Source organism: Equus quagga, unplaced genomic scaffold, assembly GCF_021613505.1.
Source record: "Equus quagga isolate Etosha38 unplaced genomic scaffold, UCLA_HA_Equagga_1.0 268.1_RagTag, whole genome shotgun sequence".
Lineage (NCBI taxonomy): Eukaryota > Metazoa > Chordata > Mammalia > Perissodactyla > Equidae > Equus > Equus quagga.
In genome coordinates, this window is record NW_025799869.1 from 2,049,473 (window position 1) to 2,076,605 (window position 27,133).

The 27,133-nt window shown below is 48.8% G+C and overlaps 1 long non-coding RNA gene across 3 annotated transcripts; it reads right to left on the bottom strand.

The window, feature by feature from the left end:
* Window positions 1-26,855, bottom strand: LOC124233874 (uncharacterized). Of its 3 annotated transcripts, XR_006887165.1 has the most exons (4): window positions 26,678-26,855; window positions 26,325-26,438; window positions 1,238-1,335; window positions 1-730 (listed from the first exon to the last, which is right to left on the bottom strand). It is a non-coding gene; the product is annotated as an uncharacterized LOC124233874 (long non-coding RNA). The 3 variants fall into 3 exon arrangements; XR_006887164.1 differs by lacking the exon at window positions 1-730 and having other exon boundaries at window positions 1,059-1,335; XR_006887166.1 differs by lacking the exons at window positions 1-730; window positions 1,238-1,335 and adding an exon at window positions 18,966-19,376.
* Window positions 26,856-27,133: the final 278 nt, after the last annotated feature.

A 27,133-nucleotide genomic window follows, 5' to 3' on the forward strand; every position in this document is an offset into this window, starting at 1 on the left:
CGTGACAACCTACATAGGAAAATGTAAGGAATCTACAGAAAGCTGCTAAAACTAACAAGTGAGTTTAGCAAGGTTGTAGGACACAAGGTCAGTATACAAAAGTCCTCTGGATTTGCATACACCAAAAATAAAATATATGTTGGAAATTTTTTATATGTTATAAATACAATGAAAAATTGGAAAATTAAAGTTGTTTAAAATTCCAGTTACAGCGATATCAAAGAATGTAAAATACTTATTTCATAGGTGTTTATATAAATTTACATACGTTTATTATACAAATTAAACAAAAGATGCAAAGGCTATAAAATGCTTCTGAGAACAACTACAGAGGACCCAAGTAATGGACGCTCGTGACCCGGTGTTGTCATTGCCGCCAGTTCTCCCCAGATTCATGGGGAGATTTGATATGATCCCCAACAAAACCTCAGGAGGCTTTTCTGTAGAAATTGAGAAACTAATTATGTGGAAATGCAAAGGACCTGGGACGGCCAACCCAGTTTTAAGAAAGAGCAGGTCTGAGGGCTCGCGTCAGTGATTCCAAGAGCTTCCTGGAGGAGGCATGGGTCAGGGTCCAAGGGGAGCAGACATACATCCATAGAAGAAAGACAGTGCGCTCAGAAATGGACCCACTCCCACAGAGTCAACGAATCTTTGACCAACGTGCCAAGACAGTTCACTGGGGGAAATGATAATCTTTTCAACAAATGGCTGAAATAATTGACTATCCCTGTGTAACAACAAAACAAAACAAAACGTTTAAACTCAACCACTGCCTCACATTATATAGAAAGACTTATTGAAACTATCATAGATCTCAGTGTAAAAGCTAAAGCTATGAGACTTTCAGAAGAAAACTCAGGAGAAAATCCCGGTCACCTAGGATTAGGCAAGATTTCTTAAGTTGGACACCTACAGCATGAACCATACATTTAAACAATTAGTAAATTGGACTTCAAAATTAAGAACATTTGCTCTTCAAAATGCACTGTTAAGTCAAATAAAAAGCAAGCCATAGACTGTGAAAAAATATTTGCAAGAAATATAAAGGACTTGTATCCAGAATATATAAAGAGCTGTTACAGCTCAATAATGAGATAATCCAATTTTTTGAAAGATTTGGACAGTTCCCTAAGGAAGATATCAGAAGGCCAATAAGCACAGGAAAAGATGCTCAATGTCCTCAGACATCAGGGAAATGCAGAGGAAAAGCAGTGAGACAGAGCTACACACTCACCAGAATTTACGAGACTGATTATACCCAGTGCTGACGGAGACGTGGAGACAGACTGGAGCTCTCGCACTGCTGGTGGGAATGGGGAACGGAACAGCCACCTGGGGGAAGCCGTTAGGAAAGCGACATCTCGTAAAATTAAACGTATACTAATCGTCTCACTCAGCAATACCCCGGTCATGTACTTGCTTGAGAGGTGAGAATGTGTCAGGACAAAGATGTGTATGTGCAAGTTCATAGCAGTTTTGTTCATAACATCCCAAAGCTAAGACAACCCTAAACGTCCATCTCCTGGTGAATGGATAAACCAGTTGTCGTGTGTCCACGTGATGGAACGCTATTCCACAACAGAAAGGAGCAATTACTGAGTGACTGGACCACCTGAAAGGATGAGCTACAGGAGGAAGCCAGACACGGCAGACCAGCACCGCGCGATCCCGTCTACGTGAAATGACAGGAAAGGGCAACATAGAGACAGCAGAGATCTGGGGTTTCCGGGGTCTCACTACAAAAGGTATGGGGACACTTATCGGGGTGACGGAAATGTTCTCTATCACAACTGGGCTGGTTACAATACTGCATGTATTTGTTAGAATTCTCTGGGTCGTTAAAATCGTGAATTTTATTGTGTGTACATTTTACCCCCACAAAACCGACCAAGTAAAGGGGAAAAAAGAAGTACTTTTAATAAAGCATATTCTTAATTCAGGGCCACTTTGGAGAAAGTTGAAAGGAGGACAATAGTTTAAGGACCATATTAAATTGAAAATGTTTGAACTTTAAACAAAAGAATCTGCAATTTAACGCAGGGGAGTTAAAAAGTGGGAGCACAGCACCCTCTAGTGGCCCAATTGTGCATTTAAAATATCGCACTCAATCTGCTACATATTAACGTGAAAAGATGCAGTAAAAAGAAAATGTTTCGCTTAATACCCAAAGTAAATTTTTGACAGTTAATATCTACTAGTAATGAAAAGTTGAGACAACTAAGAAGAAGAGAGTATTACCTAATTCTGAGCCACAACCAAAATCATACTTCAGAGATATTCTCATTTTAATTACAAACAGAACAAAATTGTTTGCTATCACTATTATTTAACATTTTTCTGGAAGTTGCAGTCAATGAAAAACATTAAAAAAATAAATAAAGCAGGAGCAAGATGTACAATTATTTAAAAGTACAAAATAAACTGATCACAGTTGGAAGATAATAGAATAATGTACTTAAAACTCAAGGGAATCAACGTAAAATTCTTATAATGCATTAAGTGATCAGCCATAAGATTAAAGCATAAAAACTGAACAGCTTTTCTACAAGACAACAATCACAGAATATAAGCTATAATGGAGAAAGCTTCCGTTAACAGAAGCAGACGCAGCAGCAGCAAAAATACACAAAATGCCTGTAGATAATCCTAAAAAGCAATCTAGACCTAAGGAAGAAGACTGCCAAAATCTACTGATGGGCTACAAAGAAACTTACATGGTGAGACATATGCTATTTCTTTTTTTTTCTGTTTTGAGGAAGATTAGCCCTGAGCTAACATCTCCCACCAATCCTCCTCTTTTTGCTGAGGAAGATTGGCCCTGAGCTAACATCCTTGCCCATCTTCCTCTACTTTATATGTGGGACGCCTACCACAGCGTGGCTGGGCAAGCGGTGCGTAGATCTGCACCCAGGATCTGAACTGGTGAACCCCGGGCCACTGGAGCAGAATGTGTGAACTTAACCACTGCACCACTGGGCCGGCCCCAACATATGCCATTTCTTGCTGGAGAAACTTAATGGAATATACACGTCCCTTCTCTTCAGTTTATCTCTATGTTTCACGGAACCTCAGTCAGAATCATTACAGTATTGTTTTCGGAACTTGTTCATGCGATTGAAGTTAATCCAGACACTTCATATGTGTGTAACAACAGCCCACCTTATACTGCTTCTTTTTTCTTTTTTTACTCTGCATACTTGGCGTCGTTCGGAATGCATCTTTTCACAGTTTGCCTTCTTGTGCAGAAAGCTACCGTTTGTAGATACATTCACGTAACTGCACGTGGCGTTTCCCCAGCTCGTTCTTTCTCCTGTGGACGAGGCATTTTCGTTGCCCACGTTTTTACAATTACAGACAGCACCACTGGGCGCTCTTCTCACGCCTCCTGGTGCGCACGTGCACACACCCGCGAGCAGACTTGCCAGGACGCGGCGAGTGCCGGTTCAGCCCCACAGATGTGAGGAGCTGCTCTCCAGAGAGATGGTGCCCCGGCTCCAGCCATGGAATCACCTCCTTTCCACAGGCTCGTCGCGTGCTGTGGACTGAACCGTGTCCCTCCGAAACTCTCACATTGGAGCCCTGAACCCCGGTGGGACCGTGTTTGGAGGTCGGGCCTTTGGGAAGCGAGTAGGGTTAGACCAGGGCATGAGCATGGGCCCCGATGGGATTAACGCCCTTATAGGAGGAGATGTGAGACAGCTTGCTCTCTCTCATCCGTGTGAGGACTCAGCGAGAAGGGGGACGTCCGCAGCCCGGGAGGGGCTCGTGCCAGACCTGATGCTGCCGGCACCTGGATGGCGGCCGCCAGCCCCGGGGCCGGTGAGAAACATGCGTCTGCTCTTCCAGCCGCCCGCCTGTGGTGGTCTGCTGCGGCCGCAGGAGCAGGCTGATACAATGTACCTCAGCTGTGAAACCAAGTGTCTTGTCGGTAATGACCAAAATTTTGTTGCCTTAATTAATAAATTTTCCCCTAAATTATTTTCTCATTTCAGTCAGATAGGTATTTTGCAACAAGTGGATTCCATAAATTTAGATTGTGGTGGCATGCCCATATCAATATTGTTTTTAAAGTTCTATTAAGTATATCATCTGAAAATGTTCGATTATTTTTAACTGTGCAGTAAAAAATCTTACAGATTCTGATCGTATTCGCTAAATTTTTTCATTTCATTATCAATCACCTTCCCAAAGTTTTGTCGCCAAGAGTATATGTCAAATGCTTTGTTATATGTAACTGGTTCATAACGTTATTTTGTATTCTCCCATTGAAGAGTACAAATTTTCTTTATGTGAACCATGAACTTGTCAGGACATTATTCCCCATTCTGACAAAACGTGTTTGATGATACTTACAATTTTCAAGTAATGTTTGTATCCAACATTTGTCACTAAGAACAAAAATAAGCCATTTATTTTTCCTGAAATTACAAGTTATTTCATACCAGAAAAAGATATTATATTTCATTATAAGGTATGGCAGGTTATCAATTTTTTTGCCCCTATTACAAATCCCTTCCAGGGGCTGGCCCGGTGGTGCAGCGGTTAAGTTCGCACGTTCCACTTCTGCAGCCCAGGGTTCACTGGTTCAGATCCCTGGTGCGGACATGGCACTGCTTGACAAGCCATGCTGTGGCAGGCGTCCTACATATAAAGCAGAGGAAGATGGGCACAGATGTTAGCTGAGGGCCAGTCTTCCTCAGCAAAAAGAGGAGAGTTGGCAGCAGATGTTAGCTCAGGGCTAATCTTCCTAAAAAAAATAATAAGCAAAAAATAAAATTAAAAAATAAATTCATTCCAAAACACTTCACCAGAACTTTGACTCTCCTCTCAGTCCATTCAGAAACTTCACATATTCTGTCAACTGCATTTTTTTTCTTGGAGAGAGTCCTTCTGGAACCCTCCTCCAGCTGTTCCCTCTGGCAGGTGCGCTGCAGGCTCTGCCCAGGGGAACATCAGGGACCTCAGGTGACAGGTCATCGTGGAGACTCTTTTACCTCTCTGTTACTACATGGCCCTCGTGTTGTTCTCTTTCTTGATTTATTCCCTTATTTTGCTGGAGCATATCCTGTAGTAGCTTCCTGAGAAAGGCTATCTGCAGAGTAAGCTCCTCAGGAACTCACAGGACTGAGACATCCGTTTCCTGCCCTGCCCCTGACTGCTTGCCCTTCTGGGTCTCAGTGGACGTGGTCTCCCTGTGGTCTTGGGGAGCAGTTCCTTCACCTCCTGTTAGCCCCCACATTGTTCAGCTTAGGTCCCTTCTTTCCGCATGGTGGGATGTCAAGCGGTTCTTGATCTCAGTGTTTTTACATTCCAAGTTTTGTGCGTTGGGGACGAGACGGTCTTTTTCCTTCCATTTTGCAGGGCACTCAGGGTCTTTCAACTGGAAACGCAAGTCCTTCTGTTCTAGAAATGCTTTAATGTTTTCTTGTATAATCTCCTCCTCTTCTCTCTTCTCTCATCTCTACTACGAGGATCCTTTGTTCACACGTCTGGAGTCCAGATTGCTCCTCTCGTGCTCTTTGCTCTTCTCTGCTATTTTCCTTCAAAGTCTCCTTACTTGGAGGCACCCTCCAGTCTCCTTCCATTACCTCCACTAAAACTTTTCTGAGCTCTCACTTTTTTAGTTTCCGAGGCCCATCTTCATTCTATGAATAGTCCTATTTTGTTTCTCTCTGCCTTTATTTCTTATATGCAATATCTTCCTTTATTTCTCTGAGACTACAAACCATAGTTTCTAGGAACTTTTCCTTTTATTTTTACATTATCTCTTTTCTCTCAATTTCTTTTTTTTTCTATTTGCCTTGGTTTCTGTTTCTTTCATTGGAAGCTTCCTGTGAATGTCTGAATCGTGGCTGTCTGATCTTAGAACAGGGTATGAAACGCTGACTGGAAAGAGTGAAGGCCAGGAAAGCTGCTCGGCTGGTGGGCTTCCCAGCAGGGGGATTTTCAGCTACCTGAGCTGTTTCACCAAGAACCGTCTTTGCTCTCGGGCTGGCGAGTTTCTCTGGAGAAGGCCATCGGGTCTCCCGCCTGGAGAGGATGACCCTCGCCACCAGTGTTCTTAGAGGCATGTGAAGAAAGAGGGCAGGTGCTCTTCCAGTATCAACTCCCCTCAGTGATGCCTGCATCCCTGGTGCAGACTCGCTCACCTGGTCCTCTGCAGGCAGCAAACTTCCAGACGTTTCCAGGGCCGGGAAGGGTGGTCAAGGAGCAGTGTGGCGGGGGGAGGGACTTGGGGGTTTCAAGGGCACCCCACACAAACTTTCCAACAATCCTGCTTCCTGCTGCATTACTCTCCTCACCGTCAGGGGCGTCTGGTGCCCATGATCCCTAGTCTTTTCTGCATCCTCCCCTTTCTGCATCCTCATCTGTTCTGCATCCTTGTCCTTTCTGCATCCTCGTCCTTTCTGCTGTCTGACGTATGAGTAGACTTGCTTCTCAGCTCCGTATCGCTGGGTGAGACTTCAGCTTCTCTGCACTTCAGCTGTCCCTTGTGCATCTTATCTCCAGCACTCAAGATGTCCTACTGCCATTTCCCTGCTGTTCTCTTTGTCCTTCTGGGTTATGCCTTCCGTCCATCCCTTTACAGTCTTTCATCGCTTCGGGGAAAAAACAAAAGTAAAAGTAAATCCATCCTTTTGTTTTCATACTTTGGATAACTTGCAATACATTGCCCATGAAATCATTTGTTTTTCCTGAAATGAAAAGATACAACTTGCTAATTTCAAAAAAACAAGTGGCTTACTTTTGTTGTTAGTGATACAGTTGTTGGATGTAAATGTTACTCAAGAGTCGTATGGTTCAAAGTGGGAAGCGGTAATACTTGTTTTATTAGAATTGGCAGTGAGAACGTTCCAGCTCACACAAAGAATTTGTAACTGTCAGTGAGAACACATGTAATAACATTGTGAATAAGTCACACACAATAAAGCATGTGGGGAAAAGCTCACAAATTCTATTAATAAATCTAATTGACATTTTAAAAACACCCTCACAATTTAAAAGTTTGACTGTATAGTTAAAAAATAATTTGGCATATTCAGACAGGATACTTTTAATAGAACTTAAAAGATAATATTGATGTGGACACATGACTGCAATCTAAATTTATAGAATCGATTTGTTGCAAAATATATATCTAACTGAAATAAGAAAACAATTTTGGGGAAAATATATAAATCAAGACAATAAAATTTCGATCTTAACCAATGAAGCTTCCACCTTTTGACACAAAAGTTACTTTAATAATTTACTTAAAATGTAAAAAATCCAAGTTTTTCATGGTAAATTCATGGTTTTGAGGTGCTCGAAGATATCTGAAACAATTTATCAGGCTTTATTGTCAGTGCTCATAAAACACGGTCTCAGCCAGAGAACTCAGATTGGTGCCTCACCGGGTTCTGTCGAGGCGGTGCCGTGTAAGAAGGCAGCGAAAATGAGGAGTTCTGGCCAGGAGTTGGGAAATATTAGGATGGTTTAACACAGCAGCAGCCACAACGCTGTGCTCATTTATCTCTGAAAAATGTAATAAAAACTATAAATCAGCTAACTCACTTTATCTATGCTCAATAAACTTTATATTTGCTACCATATACCAAGTGAACTTCAGAGAGGATGAAACAACGTGTGTAGAAAAGGGAATTAAAATAACGAAAAGTGCAGAAGCATACTGGGCCCGTGGGCCGAGGTGCAAGGCCAGCCTGGCAGCTCCTGGCTCGCCGGGGATCCGCTCCAGTAAACTGGGAAGCGGCGGCCATCAAACGTTCAACGTGGAGACTGTTCTAGGAACTTGACTTTACTGGGAGAAAATTCCAACTGTTAAAGCGAATGGACTAACCTGAGGAATGATCAGCGTGATGAGCACATAAAATAAGATGTCTTCATCAAGATAAGGCAGGATCGAGCAAGCACTGAGGGGCCACGACATTCCCACCAAAACAAAGCAGAATAGGGGCCAGCCCGGTGGCACAGCGGTTAAGTGCGCACATTCCACTTCAGTGGCCTGGGGTTCGCTGAGTCAGATCCCGGGTGTGGACATGGCACTGCTTGGCAAGCTATGCTGTGGTAGGCATCCCATGTATAAAGTAGAGGAAGATGGGCATGGATGTTCACTCAGGGCCAGGCTTCCTCAGCAAAAAGAGGAGGATTGGGGGGCTGGCCCCGTGGCCGAGTGGTTAAGTTCGCGCGCTCCGCTGCAGGCAGCCCAGTGTTTCGTTGGTTCGAATCCTGGGCGCGGACATGGCACTGCTCATCAAACCACGCTGAGGCAGCGTCCCACATGCCACAACTAGAAGAACCCACAACAAAGAATACACAACTATGTACCAGGGGGCTTTGGGGAGAAAAAGGAAAAAATAAAATCTTTAAAAAAAAAAAAAAAGAGGAGGATTGGCAGTAGTTAGCTCAGGGCTAATCTTCCTCAAAAGAAAAAAAAGAAAAAAAAGAATGAAATCTCATTTCCAGGAGGGCAACTATTAGGCCGTCTGAATCCGTTATATGGAATGTGTTGTGTGATAACAAAAATGAAAAATGCATTGACCTGGAAGTTCTTTCAAGCTACTGAGTCACGAAAGTTGGCCAAATGACCGACCGTGGATTGAAGGTAAAGGAGAATTGATAGAATGAAGACGACCAAATAAACCTTTCACTCCAAGGTCATTGTTGTTGACCTAGTTGGTCACCTCTGGACAATTCTATAAGAGCTGAGCCTTGCGGAGTGTCACCGTGGTTAGTTCTGCGGAATCTGAGCCAGGTTCTTTCCCGCGATCAATGCCGTGGGTGTCAGGAGATTCTCCGTGAGTGACCCTCCGTGTGGGCCCCCAGGTGACTGTCAGAGTACACGGGAGTCTAGAAGACCGGGTGTAGCCTCCTCCACTCCGTCAAGGCACAGACATGGGCCCCGGTTGATGACAGCCACAGCAAACCAGAGATGGCGCCACCGATTTCAAAACTTTGTCAGATGCCTCCAACGTTGTTAGAATGTTTTGTCAAATGATTTGCACTGCTGATTTCATCATTGATAAGCAATGCATATACTGCTCAATATATAGAGAATTCAGTTTATTGAAAGAGTAAAAGAGAACATATTTTTGATTTAGAGTTTCTACATGGATTCATATTGCCACGCCGCTGGTCAGACAGCATGAATCAGACTGACTTCTCCAGCCCCACCTGCGGCCAGCCCCCCTTTGCAGTCAGTTCGGCCACCTGGACTGCTGTCCTCTCCTGCACACCACGTGCCTCCCTGGCCTGCATCCCGTGCAGTGCTGACCCCTCTGTCCACATGCTTCTTCTCAGCCACCTTCGGTTTTGCTGGTTCCCATTGAATCTCCAGGAGCAATTTGGAAACCTGTCCTCTGCTGACTCCTCCTTGACCCCGGGTCTGGACAGCCCCCATTTTACACCGTGCTCCTCTATCAGAGCCCGTCTGCTTGGTTTCCATGCACATTTGCCCATCTCTTCGTCCGTGTCCTGGTTACAGATGAGTCACCCACCCAGCCCCGGGAACTCGCCCTATAACCAGAGTGTCTGTAGGTCCCTCATGTGCTGCTCTGTCGTGGTGCCACCAGCCCACAGCCCGGGCAGCGTGGAGCTGGGTGTGCAGAGACCCCTCTCCCTCCTCGTGGTCTTCCTGAACAAGCTCCGTCCATCCCATCCAGGAATCCTGGAGGTGGTGCCATTTCTACCTCCAAGACTGCCTCCTTCATCCTTCCAACTCAGGGAGACTGCCCTCTTGTAGCCCTCCAGATCCCAAGCCTGAGACGTGGGGATTGTTCTAGAAGTGCCCATCTTTCTCACTGACCAGCTCCAATTGACCACCAAGTCCTGTGCATGTCTCCAGCCACCTCTCTCCCGTCCCTTTGTCTGAGTCAGCTCAGGTGCTCTGACAGAATCCCCATCACAGACTGAGTGGCTGAAACAACAGAAACTTATTTCTCGCCGTTCTGGAGACTGGAAGTCCAGGATGAGGGTGCCAGCGGGGTGCGGTCCTGGGACAGCCCTCTTTCTGGGTGCAGAGAACTGACATCCCACCAGCCCTCACGTGATGGAAGGAGGGAGCTGCCTGGTGCCTCCTTTATGAGAACACTAATCCTGGCATGGAGGCTCCGCCCTCATGACCCAGTCACCTCCCAAAGGCCCCTGCTCCTGGCACCACCACCCTGGGGGATAGGTTTCAACACGTGACGGTGGGGGGACAGACATTCAGACCACAGCAACCTCCCCTGCTGCCCGTCCTCACTTTGCGGGAATGGGCATCATTGCCACGGGCGCCCTGCCTCCCCACCCCTGTGTCACTCAGCCTGGCATCTGAGCAACCTGCCACGAGGCTCGTCTGGTCGAGCGGATGCAGGATCGCTCTCCAGGCAACCAGGTCGGGCCGGGAAAGGCGTCCCCAGGGCCTGCTGCCCTGTGGCTGCCGGCTAGTATTTTCCACACTCCCTGCAGGTCTCTGCGATGCAGATTCGTGCCAGTGCCGGAAAGTTCCAGCTTGCCCTCGCTCCCCTCTGCCACTGCTGACCACCAGGCGCTTCACGGCAAACCCACAGTGGCGGAAGCCTCACAGAGGCCCGGCTCTGTGCCTTCCTGCAGGGCCCTCCCTCGTGGTCCCACCGTGGGATCCCCTGCAAGCCCCGCCTTGCCCGCCCACGTGCATCCTCCCCCCCCCACCACTGTGTCAGGGCGTTTCCTGTCTTGCACCCCAGGCCCATAACTCACACGGTGGATTCGCACTCCTGACTAATGCAAGTCACTCTCCTAACAATGTGACGCCCAGGCCAGAGCACCTGCGGTTCCCTGAAGGCAGCTGGGCTTCTGGGCGTGCTTTTCTCGCTATCTGGAATTCTCCTCCCCGCTGGCGTGTACCCAGCTAATGCCTTATCCTTCAATCCCGTCTGGCAAGCCGCGGCCTCCTGGATACTCCCTCTGGGAGAAAACGCTATTGACTGGGAAGAGAATGTCAGGATGACACTTCGGCTGCAAGCAACAGAAACTGAATCTGGTGAACTCAAAACCAGCAAAAAATACAGGAAGACCATCGGCAGATCACAGCCATGGAAAAGCCAGACAGCCGGGCCCGAGAAGCGTGGAGTTGTCAGCAGAAGGGCCGCATAGAGCAGCTATTTGGAACATTCTACAGGATGGCTCAGCTCTAACCTCTCCCCACAGGGGTTCTCAGCTCAAGACACGGATTTCCAAGGAAGAATCTGATGGGCTATCTTGGATCCTGTGCTCACCCTGTGATTAGGGTGGTCAGCGTATCTGCCTCTGCTTGGGAACAGGGCACTTCTCTTGCCAAAGAAAGGGGGAAGGGACCATCAATCATCTGCCATAATGGGATGCATTTGGAGGAGCTTCCTGAATCGATATTCTGGCTCTGCCACGTTTCCGCCGAGAGAGCTCAGCATGTCCTTTAGTGTCTCTGAGATTCCATTTCTGCGCGTGCAATGCCGGCCACGCAGGGCTGATGAGAGAACCAGAGGGGAGCGTTAGTGCTGTTTCTCATGATGGCCAGTGTGGTGTCACCCAGGCCACAGCCCTTGTGTTCTCGTCTCTCAGCAGGCCTGACTTTCCCATCAGCTGGGGATGACTAACGGAGGTGACCCAGCAGAAAATCCAGCCAAAACAGGGAAGACAGCCTGACCCTCATTCCACACAGCAGAAGAAAAGAGAGCTGGAAAAACATGAGAGAGCTGACGGAGATGAAGAAGAATGACCTTGATTTCAATCACTAACGAGTTATGACTCGTTGAGAAATGTTCTGTAGCATGAGGCAGAGATCTGACTGTGTTGTATTGGTGGCTTGTCTCAGAATTATTTGACAATCTGTTCTTTCACCACCGGCGCGAGATGTCTCCTGTGCCACTTGATGTCTCAGCCACGCGCAACAGAAGGCCCAAAGCAGGTGGGCGTACACCCTGCTGGAGGGCACAGAGCCCAGGGGAGGGGGCCTGCTCGCACTCTGCCCTCTGGCTGTGGCCTCCGTGGCTGTGCCTCAGCCCACGTGTTGCCTTCCTCCTCTGGATGCTGCCCCACTGGAGCGAAGAACGGCAGCCATGGTTCCAGGAGTCGCAACCTCACGTCAAACATCCAGAGGAAGCGGGTCTGTGGCACAGAATTTCCCAAACTCCCTGAGCTCCACACCGGGGAGCAGGGACCATGTGCCCCTGTGAACAGTCACCGTGGCCCTGGCATGAGATGGACTGTTGACCATTCCACCTGCCAAGAAGCAAGGTGTACTTCGGGAGACAATGGTGGAATCAACGTCCCCAGAATCACATGCAAGGAGGGAGTGGTGAGTAGATGCTAGGGAAACAGCAAATAGGTGTTCACAACGCTCTGGCTCTCACCTGAGGTCCTAGAACCAGCAGCAACATCCTCCTCACCTGGGAGCTTGTTAGAATGGAGAGTCTGTATGCCCGCCCCACACCTGCCAACTCAGAATCCGCATTTGAAAAGATGCCCAGAGTGCAAGGAGGCAGCGCGGCCCTGGAGGGCACACGAAGACGCAGAGGCAGACCAGCTGGTCAGTATGGGAGTAGAAAGTCAATTTTACCAGCACTAATTTGCCACAGGAAGTCAAGGCAAGGTCATCAGCCAAGAGAGGTGTAAAGAAACAGAGGAGGCCCCTCCAGGAGAATGGTACAGTTTAGAAAGAACTGGCTGGAGCAGGGGGGAGAGCTGGCCAGGGCCACTGGCATGGATGGCTGGTCTGAGTTGAGGACACATGGTAGTGAAGAGCATGAACTGGTCCCCAAACCCTAAAGCTGGAGATTTCATCAAGCGATGCACACTATTTTAATTCTGGAAGTAGAAGTGGGGTTATTTGATACAAGTTTGGGAGGATTGCAGAGCTTCTGTGGTTGAACGGCAAGGCAACACACTTCTTTACCGTGCTGGCAAACTGTGGTTCAAGTTACTCATCAGCTCTGCAGGGAAGAAACTCACCGAGGACGGGTGACAAACCGGAAGGGCCACAAGATCAGTGGGCTCAACTCTGTCAAGTAGCAGCATTGTGGATGCAAGGAAATGAGAGCCCTGGAAGAACAGGTAACACGAGACCTGGTGCACTGGACTCACGGTTCAGAGACGACGAGCTGTCGGTGATGTGGTCCAGCGTGGAGCTGCGCAAGGCATTGTGGGGCGAAGGAGTGAAGGAAGGCATGGAGAGTTACGGAAGCCAAGGAATGTCAAGGCCTGGAGCTGGACCATTCACATCGACACTGATGGGCCCATCGTGCATTTTCACACGGAGGTGGCAAGGAAGACTGAGCCGGTGAAGGGGGTGTGGGGAATCGGTGTGTGGCACTGAGAAGGGATAAAGAGTGGTTTTGAAAGATGGAGAGGGTTTAACAGGGTGCACTTGGGCCCATGAATGGGGAACGAATCACCTGGAAGCGATATTCTTCATGAGGCTGAGAGAGTTCCTTCCCAGTGGCCCTCGGGGACAGGGGACAGTGGCGTGCCCAAGGGTAAGGCAGGGATGCAGGAGGGCAGCAACGTCAGGGGACAGCCAGTTTCAGGAGGATCTGGGCTGTTGAGAGCCTTTCCTCCTGTGAGGAGAGGGAAATGGAAGGGGGCTTGTTTACCATGGGTTGTGCATTCTGAATGGCACCATGGAAGGATCTAGAAAAAGAAGAGTTATAGAAGGAAGAGTACAGGAGTTGGGGGTGGAGAGAAGGGGAGGGAGGAAGGAGATGTCATTTCTATGACTCCTAGACGTGACAGATAAAATGTCACAAACATGTGAATAGCAGAGCTGGCTGCCCAGGAGAAGCCCGAATGTTAGTGGCCCCATGGGAACAGAACAGGCTTGGCCCACAGATGTGGGAGAATTGGAACTGGGACCACCTTACAAAGCCCAGGACCCTAGAAAGGCTGTGTTCTCAATGACAGGAGATCCTAGAAAAATCCACCACTGGCAAAGGGAGACAGCAAGAAAACACGTCTTTCTTGGCCCCAGCTCTGGGGAGGAAAAGTATTCTTCCCTGAAAGTTTGTAAGCTCTGGTCGCAGATCCTTTGGACCTATTCTATGTATATGATCCAGGAATGCTCAAGCCAAGAACCTAATGTGTCCCTGGCTTGGTGGCACTGGGAGCATGAGAGTTCCCAGAGCAAAGTCCCACCAAACACGAGCTCACAATCCAAAATCACAGGACAGGCCACCGATGAGCTCCAGTCAAAAGTCCACAGAAACACGAAGCAGGGCCGGCCGCCCCTGGACCGCAGGCCTGGGGTTACTAGACACACAGTGCAAGGCAGGGCTGAGGAGAGAGATGGAGGAGGGGTTGGAACCGGGAAAGGAACACAGTACCATGAAGACAGCAACGAGAAAGGTCAGGTAGCACCTTCTTTGGCCATTCAGCCACTTCCTGATTCTTTACTTCAGAAAACTTGAAGGTGGGCCTGAGAAGTAACCAGTTGGTAGATCATTAAAATTATTTTTTGGAGGCCAGCCCAGTGGTATAGCAGTTAAGTTTGCGTGCTCTGCTTTGGCAGCCCAGGGTTCACAGGTTCAGATCCCGGGTGCGGACCTGCACACCACTCATCAAGCCGTGCTGTGGCGGTATCCCACATACAAAATAGAGAAAGATGGGCAGAGATGTTAGCTCAGGGACAATCTTCACCAAGCAAAAGGAGGAAGATGGGCAACAGATATCAGCTCAAGGCCAATCTTCCTCATCAAAAAAAATCCTTTTTTGATGATAGATTACTATACAGATATTTGCTGTGTCACAGAAGTAGTCCTGACAACTTAGTGAATCAACGACTTAAAAAAAGCTGCTTCCATCCTGTCAAAGAAAAAAATCCCTAACCAATCTATAAATCAAAATTGGGATGAGTTTGTTATGAGCGGGATCTGCGGACCATGTAGCCCGGGAGAGCCCTTCCACAAAGGAACGGAGCACTCCAAAGAAGTGGGGTGGACAGAGTGGTTACCTACCATCAAAGAGCAGGTGTCACATCTGATTGGAGCGTCCCTGTTACAACAGTCACAAGATTGCCTTGCCGGCACAGCTATGCACACAGCAACTGATGAACCCAGCGGGCCGCAGGTCTGTGGTCACAGGTGGGTGGTCCCAGGGTGAGCACTGCAGGCCAGCAATCCCTCCTTAGTTTAGGGGGAGGTGCTTATCCCTAAGGAACACCACGTTGGGGAAGTTACGTACTTAACTTGAAGGGCATCGTTCCCGTCTTTGGGGCACAGCAAGTGCCTAAAGCAGACATACAATGCATGCTCAATGGCCACGTCAGGCCCTTTTGGAAAAACAAGGTCAGGCTGAATTAGATTTACGCCAAATGGCTTCCTCATACACTCCAGTATATCCTATTGCTTGTCATTTATTTATCAATCCATATATCCTTATTAATCTAAGGAAGGTTTCTCAAGGGAAACAGAGACAGACAGAGAGAAAGACAGAGATCCAAAGCAGGGCTCCCTACCCAGCGAGTACTGTGCCTCCACAGGTACCTGAACTAATCAAACAAAAAAAGCCCCAACCATCTCCAAAGGAATGAATTTCCAATAAGACTTTACGTTTTGTGTTTAAAAGTATTTATCAAAATTTGTAACAGACTTTTACTGTTTTGCTTTCACATTTGTACTACCAACCCAATCCAGAAGAAATATATATTTTTTTAACTTTGGAGGCTTGTGATAACAACGGATTTTATTTCAATTTATACTGAATTGTAGAATATGCTCCTATATGAGTTCCCTAGGGCCACATTTACAAATTACCACAAACTTTGCGGCTCAAAACAACAGACATTTCTTTATGAAAGTCCTGGAGGCCACAAGTCTGCAACCAAGCTGCAGCAGGCGTCTGTGGCTCGTGGCCGCATCCCTCCAGACTCCGCCTCCGTCATCACGTGGCGGTCTGCCCTGGGCCTGCACCATGTGTTTCTCAAATCTCCCTTCATTTCTCTGCCAAGGATGCCAGTAACTGGACTTGGGAGCCACCTAGTCCAGGATGACCGCATCTCAAGATCCTTAACTTGATCGCCTCTGCAAAGACCCTCTTTCCAGATAAGGTCACATTCACAGCGACAAGGGGTTAGGACTTGTTTTAGAGGAACACGATTGGACCCAAACAGCTTCCAAGCATTAAAAAAAACTCATTAAGAGACAATTTTGTGAGGAAATCAGAATAGAAATATCTGAAAAATATTAAATGATGTAAAATTTCTAACTATTAAGTTTATGGATTTTTAAATGGATGATGTTGAGAATCAAATTGTAAGATGTTAATATTTAGTATACACTGGAAACTACATTCTTTACAACTGTTTAAGCTTATGATGAAAAATTTTAGTTGTTAATTTTATAATACGCATAAAAGTACTTGATTTTTCAAAATTCTTCTAGGGAGCATTAAAGGGAAGCTTTGACAAGTGGGACATAGAGGAGCCTCTGAAGGCGGGTCTGGGACCATCGCACAGGAGAATGAAGCACCTGGGTCTTCAGGAGGAGGGAGACAGGCAGGATGGAACAGGTACTCTCAGCAGCCTGGCACACTGTTCTCCAGCCAGGTGGTCCACCTGCCAACCTCCCGTGGGCTGAGGTGGAATTAGCGCTGTTTTGCAGGGCTCTGGTCTCAGCGATGGGAGGGTTAGTTTCCGATTTTCACCAGCATTCTCATCTAACCCCTACATGCTGTGTCCTCCTGTGCACAGCTCTGCCCCAGCCCCCAACACGGCAAGGGCAGCGGGCTCCAGGCTGATTGCCCGGTGCAACTCCACGGAGCAGAAAGCCGTGGCCGAAAGAGTCTCATGGTTCCGCCTGTGTCGCTCAGCCATGATGGGCTCAGAACAACCATCCACCAGAGGAGGGCTGGCGGCTGCCCCTGCCGCCACTGAGAGCTCCCTCTGGCCACCAGCACCAAAGGGAGAGATGAGAAGTCCTTTCTTTGTCTGCTGTGAGTGGCCCTGCTGTCAGCATTTGGCCCACCGCCTCTTTCTCTTCCCTCGGCCTCAGAGACACAGTGCTTCACAGAGGACCCCGGTCCTCCCTGTGTGATCAACCCCCAGCAGACGCCTGGGAGGCGGAGTCCCAGCACCTGGCAAAGATGAGAGTGTATGGGGACCGCCAGCACACAGGGCAGGGCCTGGGCCACCCGGAGCAGCCTGGGCAACTCTGCAGGAGCCTCTCCCGGGCTGGCCGTTTTCCTGGGACATTCTCCTCAGTTCTGGGGCTGGTCCTCAGCATCAGAGACGCAAAACCCCAGAAGGATGCACTTTGAGAGTGGGCCTACACAGACTAAGATCAAAGACTGATAATGTGCTCGTTCCTTTACTCCAGGTCAACAAAGTTTAGGGTGAACCATATGAATGATTTTGTGGACAAACGACCTATTTTTCAGATATTGGAATCTCCTATCTAATACTATTCTTGAGCCCCTCCCATGTCCCCTGCCTGTTTCAGGTGCTGGACTCAGAAGATGAAAGTGACAGCCCAGGTCCCTGACATTGGGCAGGTCATTCAGTGCACGACCTATAGCCTGGGTGGTGCACACCGTGACCTGGTGTTGAGTCTGATGTTCACGGTGGAAAGGCTGCCCCTTTTCCAGTCCTCAGGCCTTGGGACAACAGCACCAGAACGGCCCATTCAAGGCATGTACGTGCACGGGCACACGTGTGTATGAAGGAGAGAATGAGCGAGCACGGGTGTGCTGGGGGGCGTGGTGGTGGTCCTGCCTTTCGGGTTCGCCACCCTGTCACACTGATGCTCCGACTGCCACTTTTCTCGTCTTCGGTGCTTGCTCCTAACGTGGCTTTCTGCATCGAGATGTGGTGTCACTGACACATGTTGAATCAGAACCGAAGAGCGTCAGAAGAAAACAAACCAGACAACAAATGCATATCCTGCTGATAAGTCAATTATTCATTTTTTTGGAAAAACAACAATCTAATAACATACATTACAAGAAAGGCAAGCAAGGGACTGGCCCAGTGGCATAGTGGTTAAGTTCGCACACTCCACTTCAGTGGCCCAGGGGTCACAGGTTCAGATCCCAGATGTGGACCTAGCACCACTCATCAAGCCACGCTGTGGCAGCATCCCACATAAAACAGAGGATGGTCAGCACAGATGTTAGCTCAGCGACAATCTTCCTCACCAAAAAAAAAAAAGGCAAGCAAGCCTGTGAATAAGGTAAAACAGGAGGCAATAAATGAGATGATTGGATCAGAGAGATTTTCTGACTGTTCTGTTTAAATTTATAATTAATACTTTGATTCTTTTTAAATAGTTCAAGGGCCATCCATCACCTGCACGAGCGACTACAGTGGAAAGAAACCGTCCTGGAGGAGGCTGTGAAACATGTGAGTCAGTCAGTCTGGAATTTAAATATTGCAAACCAACCACAATGTGGTTAATCCTTAGCCCGGCCGCCTTTCAAGGGAGCAAAATAGAATTTAGTGAAGTGGAAAAGACAGTTTACGAAATTGATAACTGTGACCTTAAGGAATTTCGTAAGCACGACCCCCAAGTCCAGCCCAAATCCGGCCCTCGGAGCTCTTTACAGGTTGCTCGCTAATTCTCCAGAGTCCACAATGTTGGAAGGACAAGAGCTGTCACGGCAGGTCAGCATGGGACGCTGATGGACGGAAGGGCCTCGGAGGCCCCGGGTGCATCAGGAATTGCATCAGGAAGGGAGGAGGCCAGAGGACCCAGGGACAGGAGCAGGCGGCATGCCTACGGAGAAGAGTTAACTGGGCGGAGCGGGGAAGGAGCAACTCTGGACGGGGCCAGTCCAGGCCTGGCCACTGGAGATGGGCCTTGAATCCCTGAATCTCCGACCCCAGCCATGCGTCCCTGCATCCAGCCCAACCCCGATCAGAGAGGGCAAGGCGCAAAAAATGTCCCCTGAGTGACGGAGCTTGATTAGTTAGTTACAGATTTGGAAGCACCTCATACGGCACAAAATTAGAATATTTCTGAATAACGTTTTTGAAACCGTGAGGGTCCCAGGCACTGAAGAGTCCTTTGGGCCGTCAAGAGCAACAGCACGGTGAAAAACGTGACTGCTGGAAACTTTTCCTCAAAAGTCCAATCGCTGGGAAGACTCCGGGCGTGACACAAATTTATGTGTCCATCTCTGGCCAGGGGCGCCCAGAGATTCAGCTAAACATGATCCTGGCTATGTCCATGAGGGTGTTTCTGGGTGAGATTAGCATTTGGCCTTGCAGACGGAGTAAAGCCCTCCCCAGCATCGGTGGGTATCTTCGGACCCACTGAGGCCTGAATGGAACCGAAGGGCTGAGGAGGGAGAATTCGCTCTGTGCCCGACTGTCTTCGAGCTGGGACGTCGGCCTTCTCCTCCCTTTGGACTCGGGCTGGGACTTGGGCCAGCTGCACTCCTGGGTCTCCAGCCTGCAAAGAACAGACCGCAGGACTTCTCAGCCTCCAGGACCAAGTGAGCCAGTTCCTTAAATTAAACCGTATTTGTATGCTGCACTTCTCTGGGAAACCCAGACTAGCACACTCATGTTCATCACGCAAGGCAGGAATCAAATCACACTTGTAAGATGGCACTGGTTTTGACAATTTCGTAGACATAAATACATACATACACGTGCATTGAACAGTTTGGGAAGAAATTCAGCAAAAAATTCTGGTGGTTGAAATTGAGTTGTGAGACTATAAAGAATTTTTTGCTTTTTATACTTTTCTCTGTTTTTCCTGTATACTACAACATGTGTAATTTACTTTCACCAGAAAACAATAGACGTCTGTTTTTTATAAAATTATACTGTCCACTTTTAGAAGCGTTTATTTACAAACATCAAAAGCATGGAAACAACCCAATTGTCCGTCTACCAGTGTCACATGTACACGTCTGTCAGAACTCACCCAGAGGAACATTTTAAATACATGCAGTTTGCTGTGTGAATGTTATGCCTTAATAATGTTACCATTTTTTAAGCAACAAACATTGCCTGGGTGTAAATAAGTGAATGAATGAATGATGGAATGAATGAATGAAACTGTGAGATCCACTGCTGCCTGGCGTCTTCCTGAAGAGCATCTGCACACACTGAGGGGCTTGCGTGTTAATCTGCCCCTGATTAGAGGGTCTTGGGGCCACGCCTGCACCCCGGGCCTGCCCCGGACACCCTCCCTCCTGGAGCTCTCTCTGGCCTGGAAAGAACATCCCCAGGGGTGCCAGCAGTGCCCCCTGGAGCCGCCTTCCTCAGTGGCAGCCAGGAGTTAGAGGACAGACATCTGGAGGCGTGGTCCGCAGGCTCTCAGAGGGTCCCAGCGGGATTGGACCCCAGCTGTCCCCAGTTGAGATCTGCTCCTCCCCACTCCCCAGGTGGCTCTAGACCCAGGACAGCCTCCTGTCCTCAGCCCTTTCCCTTGGGGACTTCAGCCTGGAACAAGGCGGAGTCTTTCCCCAGAGCTCCTGCAGGCCAGGGCTCCCACACCTGGGGAAACCTCCTCTGACGCAGAAGGGAGGAAATAGAGACCACGAGATTCGGCAGAAAGCTGCCGGTGGGCAGACGGTGCCAGCCTGGGAGTTGGCCCCTGGCCGCTCTGGTGCCCTTTCCTCCCAGTGTTTGTTTATGGGGACAGCAACCCCAAACACTCATGCCTCGGGGCTCCGACACCTGCATCCAAATGGGCCTGACTCACACAAAACACACAAGAACAATAAACCGCCCGCCTTGTCTCCACATCGGGGATGTTCCGGGTCAGCCGTGCATCTGACGTGAAATAGTGGGATGTGTGCAATAATGGCTCCATGCACTTTTCTCTTTTTTTTTTTTTGCTAGATGTTGTTTCTCATTTAATTTTATTCCTCCCAAAAATGATGATGAGTTACATATACCAGTTTTGATATATTTGTAAGAGTTTAATACAAATACAATCACGCACACACAAAACTCAACAGAAAATGCTTCAAATTAATTTTGGTGTGAAAACTGTGATCAGCGCAAATGGACCCAAGAGAAATAACTGCCCGCACGTTAAACAATTTGCAAAATGCTGTTTACGATCATTTTCATGAATTCTACATATTGCAAGAGCCAGCTAAATGTCGTTAAAATCAAGCTTTTCAAAGAAAAGATTAAAGTGCTCATATTCCCATCTGGGCACCACAGGTGTTTTCCTGGTCCGTTCTCGGACTCACAGTCGCAGTGTGCTTGTTATTTCACGTGAAATGGGAGGGCGTCTGCCACGTCATTGCGTCACCTTCAAAACTACCCTCTTTGCCCTCTTCTCCAGTATACTTGGGCTGGCCCCCATTGGTGACCTTGCCGGCCATTTGGAATTTTCCCCTATTGTAGATAACGCCACAATAAGAGTCTTCCTGACCTTATTTTTTCTTTCAGTTGTTTCCTTGGGATAATTTCCCAGGCACCACATTACTGGGTCAAAAACTGTGAATGATTTCCACGGTTCTAGATAACAGGCTTGCGAGCGGCCCTGCCAACCGTGGCCTGGCCAAGTGTGAGAATGTGAAGTTGGAAGAGAGTCAAGGGCCCCCCAATGGAGAGGGAGCCAGACAAAGTCTGACAGAGCCACACCCAGAGCACCGGGAAACCGCTAACAGGACGCCGGCTCGGACTCTCTCAACAGGTGAAATGTGCCTGTTAGCTGGTCAGTGTTATTTTGTTTTGTTTTTTAAGAGCATCAAATGGGACTCACACCCCTGGTGACAGCTGTGAGCGAGGGTGACGGGCGTGAGCACATTGGCAGCGCGTGCAGGAGTCCGGGGAGAGAAGAAAGTTTGCATTTTATGGGGCCTTTTCTTAGTGCTCGTGACGTCCGTACACTGATACAGCACACTGGAGCCTCCGCTCAGCTTCCTTAGAGACTCCGGCAGCCAGCATTCCCGTGGACCCCACGCTGCACGCCTGGACCAACCCTGAGGGCCCACTCTGCGGGGGGCAGCGATTCCCTGCCTGGTCCTCCCCGTGGTCGGCAGCCTGGCCGGGAGCCGGGCCAGCCCTCCCCCGCCACCTAGCCAGCGGGCTGTGTCCACTCCACCCCCAGACGTTGCGGAATCTGTCCGTTTCTCTCCAGCGTGCTGCACCCCTGAGGCCAGGGCACCATTCCCCGTCCCCTGGACGACGGTGGGGACGTTCTCGCTGGTTAAACACTCGTCTTGTGGGGCAACTTCCATCCTTGTGGCCCTTACACTGCTCACACGGAAGCCAGAGTGACAAAGGACAAATCACAGACGCAGATCTGCTTGTGTCATCTTCCTCCCTTGAATTCTTGACGGCTTGCCATTGCTCAAAAGGAACATGGCCCAGTTTGGCAGCCAAAGTCATATGCGCTACTTAAATTTTACTTAATTAAAATTAAAAACTCAGCTCCTCAGTCACACTAGCCACATACCAAGGGCTCAATAGCTACCCGTGGCTGATGGCTACCATATGGGACACTACAGGTTTAGAGCTTTACAGAAAGTTCTGCTGGATGGTTCTGCATCCAAAGATAAAGCAAAACCTTTAATTGACCCTCAAGACCCCTCCAGCCTCCCCAGTCTCACCTCCCTCAGTGATCTCTATACTCACCGCCCTTCCAATCCTTATGTCCTGAGTCCCTTCCCACCTCAGGGCCTTTGCACATGCTGTGCTCGCCCCGTCCCCTCTAGCTAATTCCTCTTCTCCTGTTAGAATTTGGCGGTGGTATCCCTGCCTCAGAGATGCGCCTGTCTCCCCAGAGGAGGTCGAAGCCCCTTCACAGGGCAATCCCACATCTCCTGGACTTCTCCTTCAAAGTGCTCGTCGCCACCGTAACTTAGCGAATTGTGTCACCCATTGCCTAGTGTTTCCTTGCCCCACAAGGATGGAAGCCCCGGGACGGCCACAAGACGAGTGTTTAACCTGTCTTGGACAACACCCAGAACCCTGGCTCACAGTGGGAGATAGATGAGTATTTATGGAGTAAATGAATGCGTTTACCTCCGGACTCAAACATGGGGAAGCATCGGAAGTGTTAACAACTGGCAAACAGGACGTTCCTCAATTCCAGCTCAGAGTAAGCGGGTTAAATGTTTGACTGTCCAGTGTCCCTTCATGTGGCATTTACTCCAAGGACAGGGAGGGGCCGGGGATGGCAGACTCAAGTAGAGAAAACCAGCTGAGCTGCCCGTGGTTCGAAGGACTTGGTCCAATCCTTGCCAGTGCCTGCACGGGGAACGGACGTGACTGTTGACACTAGAGCCCGGAGCCGAGGGCAGGCCGCCGTCACAGGGGCCTGTAAATCGGCGCTGCATTCACCTGAGTCTCACGTCCTCATATGTTAGAGGCACACACTGAAGTGTGATCAGGGGGGAAGATAGGACGGCCAGGATCTGCTTCAACGTGAATGGAAATCCACAGGAAAAAAGGAACTCTGACCCCTGCCTCACACGTGCAGTGATAAGTGTGGGAGAGATTGTAGACACCAAAAAAGTAACACTGGAAGGCTTCTGGGGAGAGAACGTAGAATGTCTTCACGATGCGGGAGTAGACAAAGGCTTCTTAGGGCACACAAAGCAAACCACCAAGGAAAACGTTGGTGAATTAACCTCCCTCAAAATGTGAGACTAGCGTTCGTCAGGAGACGTCAGTAAGAAAAGGAAGAGGGAGCCACAGACTGGGAGGAGACGTGCAAAACGTGCACAGTGGGGTCTCGGTATTAGCAGTGGTCGTGTTCTGTAAAGTCACCGTGAACACTGAGTTCGCGAAGACAGAACCACCGCTCCCAACAGAATACACGGTTAGGTCCCCATGAGCCCCTGGTCACAGCATTTTCATCAGCCGATCCACGCATGACCTTGTTTCATGTGTGTTTCTGTTCACAGACACCTTATTTAACGTGCATTGTTGATTCACGCACACTGAGCTCACGGCCAACAGCGCTTGACTCACCCTGGACAAAGCCCATCTAACACACGTGTTCTCTCCATGAGCCATCACAGCCTTCTCGCCCTCAGGAACAGAGACAGCATTCAGCACCATCACCGACGGCATTTTAAACAGCAAAATCACCCACAAAAAGTACAAAAATGCAAAAAACCTGGCACTAAATAGACCATGAAAAGGACACTTGTTTTCAGTATGAGCTGAAAGAAGAAGGCAGAGGCCAGCTTGTTCCAGCTCAGCTGGGGACATGCGAGTCGGTGACTCAGACCTCCCCGGCTCTGTGCACGTCCATGAAAATGCCGTGGGAATCAACTGACAAATACATTGTAGCAGCAGATGAATTTTTAAATAAGGAATCCAGGAATGACGAGGATCAACGATACCTGTCAAAGGACTGGAAGCAAGAGCACGCAGAGAACTTCTGCAGCTCAGTCGTAAAAAGGCAAACCACCAAATTTCTTTAAGTGGGCAAAGGATTTGAACAGACTCTTCACAAAGGAACGTACACACATGGCCAATAAGCACACGAAAAATTGCTCAGCTTCATTAGCCATCGGAAAAATGCAAATTTAAGCCACATTGAGGCACCAGCACACACCCAGTAGCAGAGCCACAGTGTGAAAGAGTGACAGCTGCAAACATCTGAGTAACGAGAATTCTCACGCGCTGTTAGCAAGAACATGAAATGGCACATTTCTCTTTGAAGAGGTTCTGGCAGTTTCTTACACAACTAAACGTTACCTATCCTCTGATTGAGCAATTCCAATTCTAGGTATTTACGTAAGAGAAGTGAAAGCACACATGCACACTCACACAGAGTTCATAGCAGCTTCATTCACAGTAGTCCAAATCTGGAAGCAGCCCAGGTGCCCTCAACCGGTAAATGATAAACTAATTGTGGTATATTCCCCAAAATGCAATACCACTCAGTAACCCAACAGAACAAACAGGCATGAATTGCAAAATCAACGTACTGAGTTAAAGAACCCTTTCACAAAAGAATACAGAGTGTATGATTCTATTTGTATGAAACTCTAGAACAGGCAAAACTAATGTGCAATGGAAAGAACCATAACCGTGATTCCTTCCGAGGGGCTGGGGAAGGGGCCTGACTGGGGAGGGGCGTGAGGGAAGTTTTTGGGGTGGTGGTGATTGTCCACATCTCGACAGGGGTTGGCTTACACAGGTGTCTGCATTTGTCCAATACACCAGAGGGCACATTTGAGACTATAAGTTTCACAGGATATGAATTTCACTTTTATATCTATATCGATATCTATCTATGGATATACATAGATATTCAGGAGAGACATACATCTCATGGCCCATCTTGTTTCATTGACACCCTCACCACTTCTGTTCCAGACGTATCTCCATCTGTCTCTATCTATGCATATTTGTATCTCTACCCATCTGTATGTAGATACAGATCTATATATTATATCTAATCTATCTATATAGAAATCTATCTATCCATATAGATATAGCTAGATGGAGACAGAGATGATAGAGATGGAGATGAAGATGATGGAGAGAGAGAGATTTCTGGAACAGGAGAAGCAGTGAGGGTGTAGATGAAACATGGTGGGCCATGAGTTGACTGTAGTTGAATAGAATGAGGGTTAGTTTTACCCTATGGTCTGTTTTCGCATGTGTTTAAAATTTTCCAGTAGGAAGCATTTACAAATTTTGAGTCTTGAAGTTTTGGGAGTCTTCCAGAATCCTGTGTTAAGTGTTAGCATCCCTAAAAAGAGCTCGCATCTTAAACCTTTAACATCTAATTTATCGGAAGCTGACTGTGTGCACTGATGCCCTGGAGAACCAGGGTCCTCAGGGTCTTCCAGGCAGGGAGGGGGTCTGGGGAGGGGAGCCCTGAGCCTGGCCTCCATCCCGGGGTGCAGCTTAGCCCTCACACGGCCTCAGGTAAACCCAGCTAGAGGAGGAGACAGTAAGGAAGACTTCCTTCAGGACGGTGGCAACACGGGCGGGAGATGGGCCCACTCCCGATGCAGCACAGACGGCCAGGGGGCAGCGGGGGTTACAGCAACGAGCAGAGGGAGGAGTCGGCGGGTGGGTGAAAAACCACTAAGGAGAAATCCAGGCTGGGGGCAGTGGTGGCCATCTGACGTCCCGGGTCCGGGACAAGGAGTGTGAGCAGATCCCAGAGATGGGGGCTCTCCCTAAACTGACTCCCTGAACTGACTTGGTAAAATTTTCGGCTAGATGGGCTAATGACAGGGCAGGCAAGGTGGAGGCCTAGATAGAAAGAGGGTCTGGAGGAGCCTGTCTCAAGTTTGCTCAAGGACAGTCTTTGTCACAGAGCAGCCAGAAGACCCTGGGGCTCTGAGAATCCCCGAGTGAGAAGGACGGGGCTGCAGGAGGCACAGAGTTCCCAGAACCCCAGCGGGACACTGGTGCCATCCTTTCTGGATTCCGTGGTCCCTCAGCATCCACTGACCTGAGCAGCTGTGTGATGTTGTTCCCTGGCTCCGAAGGTCAGACCTGAGTCTGGACGTTTCAGAAGGAAGTTGCTTCTCCGGCTCCTCCAACACCATCTCCAGGATGTGGGCATCTGCTGAGCAAATGAAACGGTGTTTCATTTAGTAAATGTGTCAAAAGACAGAATTGTTTCCCCATGGTGCATTGACCCCCACCAGGCAGAGTCCAGGGGTGTTTGGGGTCCCTGCCCCCCTCTCTCTAAGCTCCTCGCAGACGCCGGGTGCAGCTGGAAGCTGATCCCTCTCCTGTGAGAAATGCCCAAGGCCAGGTTCTTCCAGAAAACCACGGGTCTCTGCTTTCAAGGGTGTGTACCTGCCACTCCTTGTCCCTCCTCAGGATGTATGAAACAGCAGCTCCCCAGACTGCGCCCCTTCCTGCTGCTCCTTCTCCCCTGGCCTTGTTCTACCACCTTCTCTAACTCCCTCCTCTCTTCTGTGTCTCGCGTGTGAGAAGCTGGATGCGCAGGGCAGCCACCCGCCTGGTGGACTCGGGGCTGCACCCCTGCCTTCAGAAGACCGTCTGGCCCAGGAGGTGCTGGCCAACTGCCCAATGGCATGTCACATGGGTGACCGCCGAGGCCAGCTGTCACACTTGCACGGTTCCCCCTAAACTCCTCAGCGTCCGTGTTCTGAGTCAGCCCGACCCATGCAGAAGAGATTAGACTCAGCCTCCCTCGCCTCGGCCTGTGTGGGAAGCCCCTTTTCCTACGACTTGCATCCCTCAGAACGGAAGTTTCTGTTGCCAGCGTCGACACAAGTGGCTGTGCCA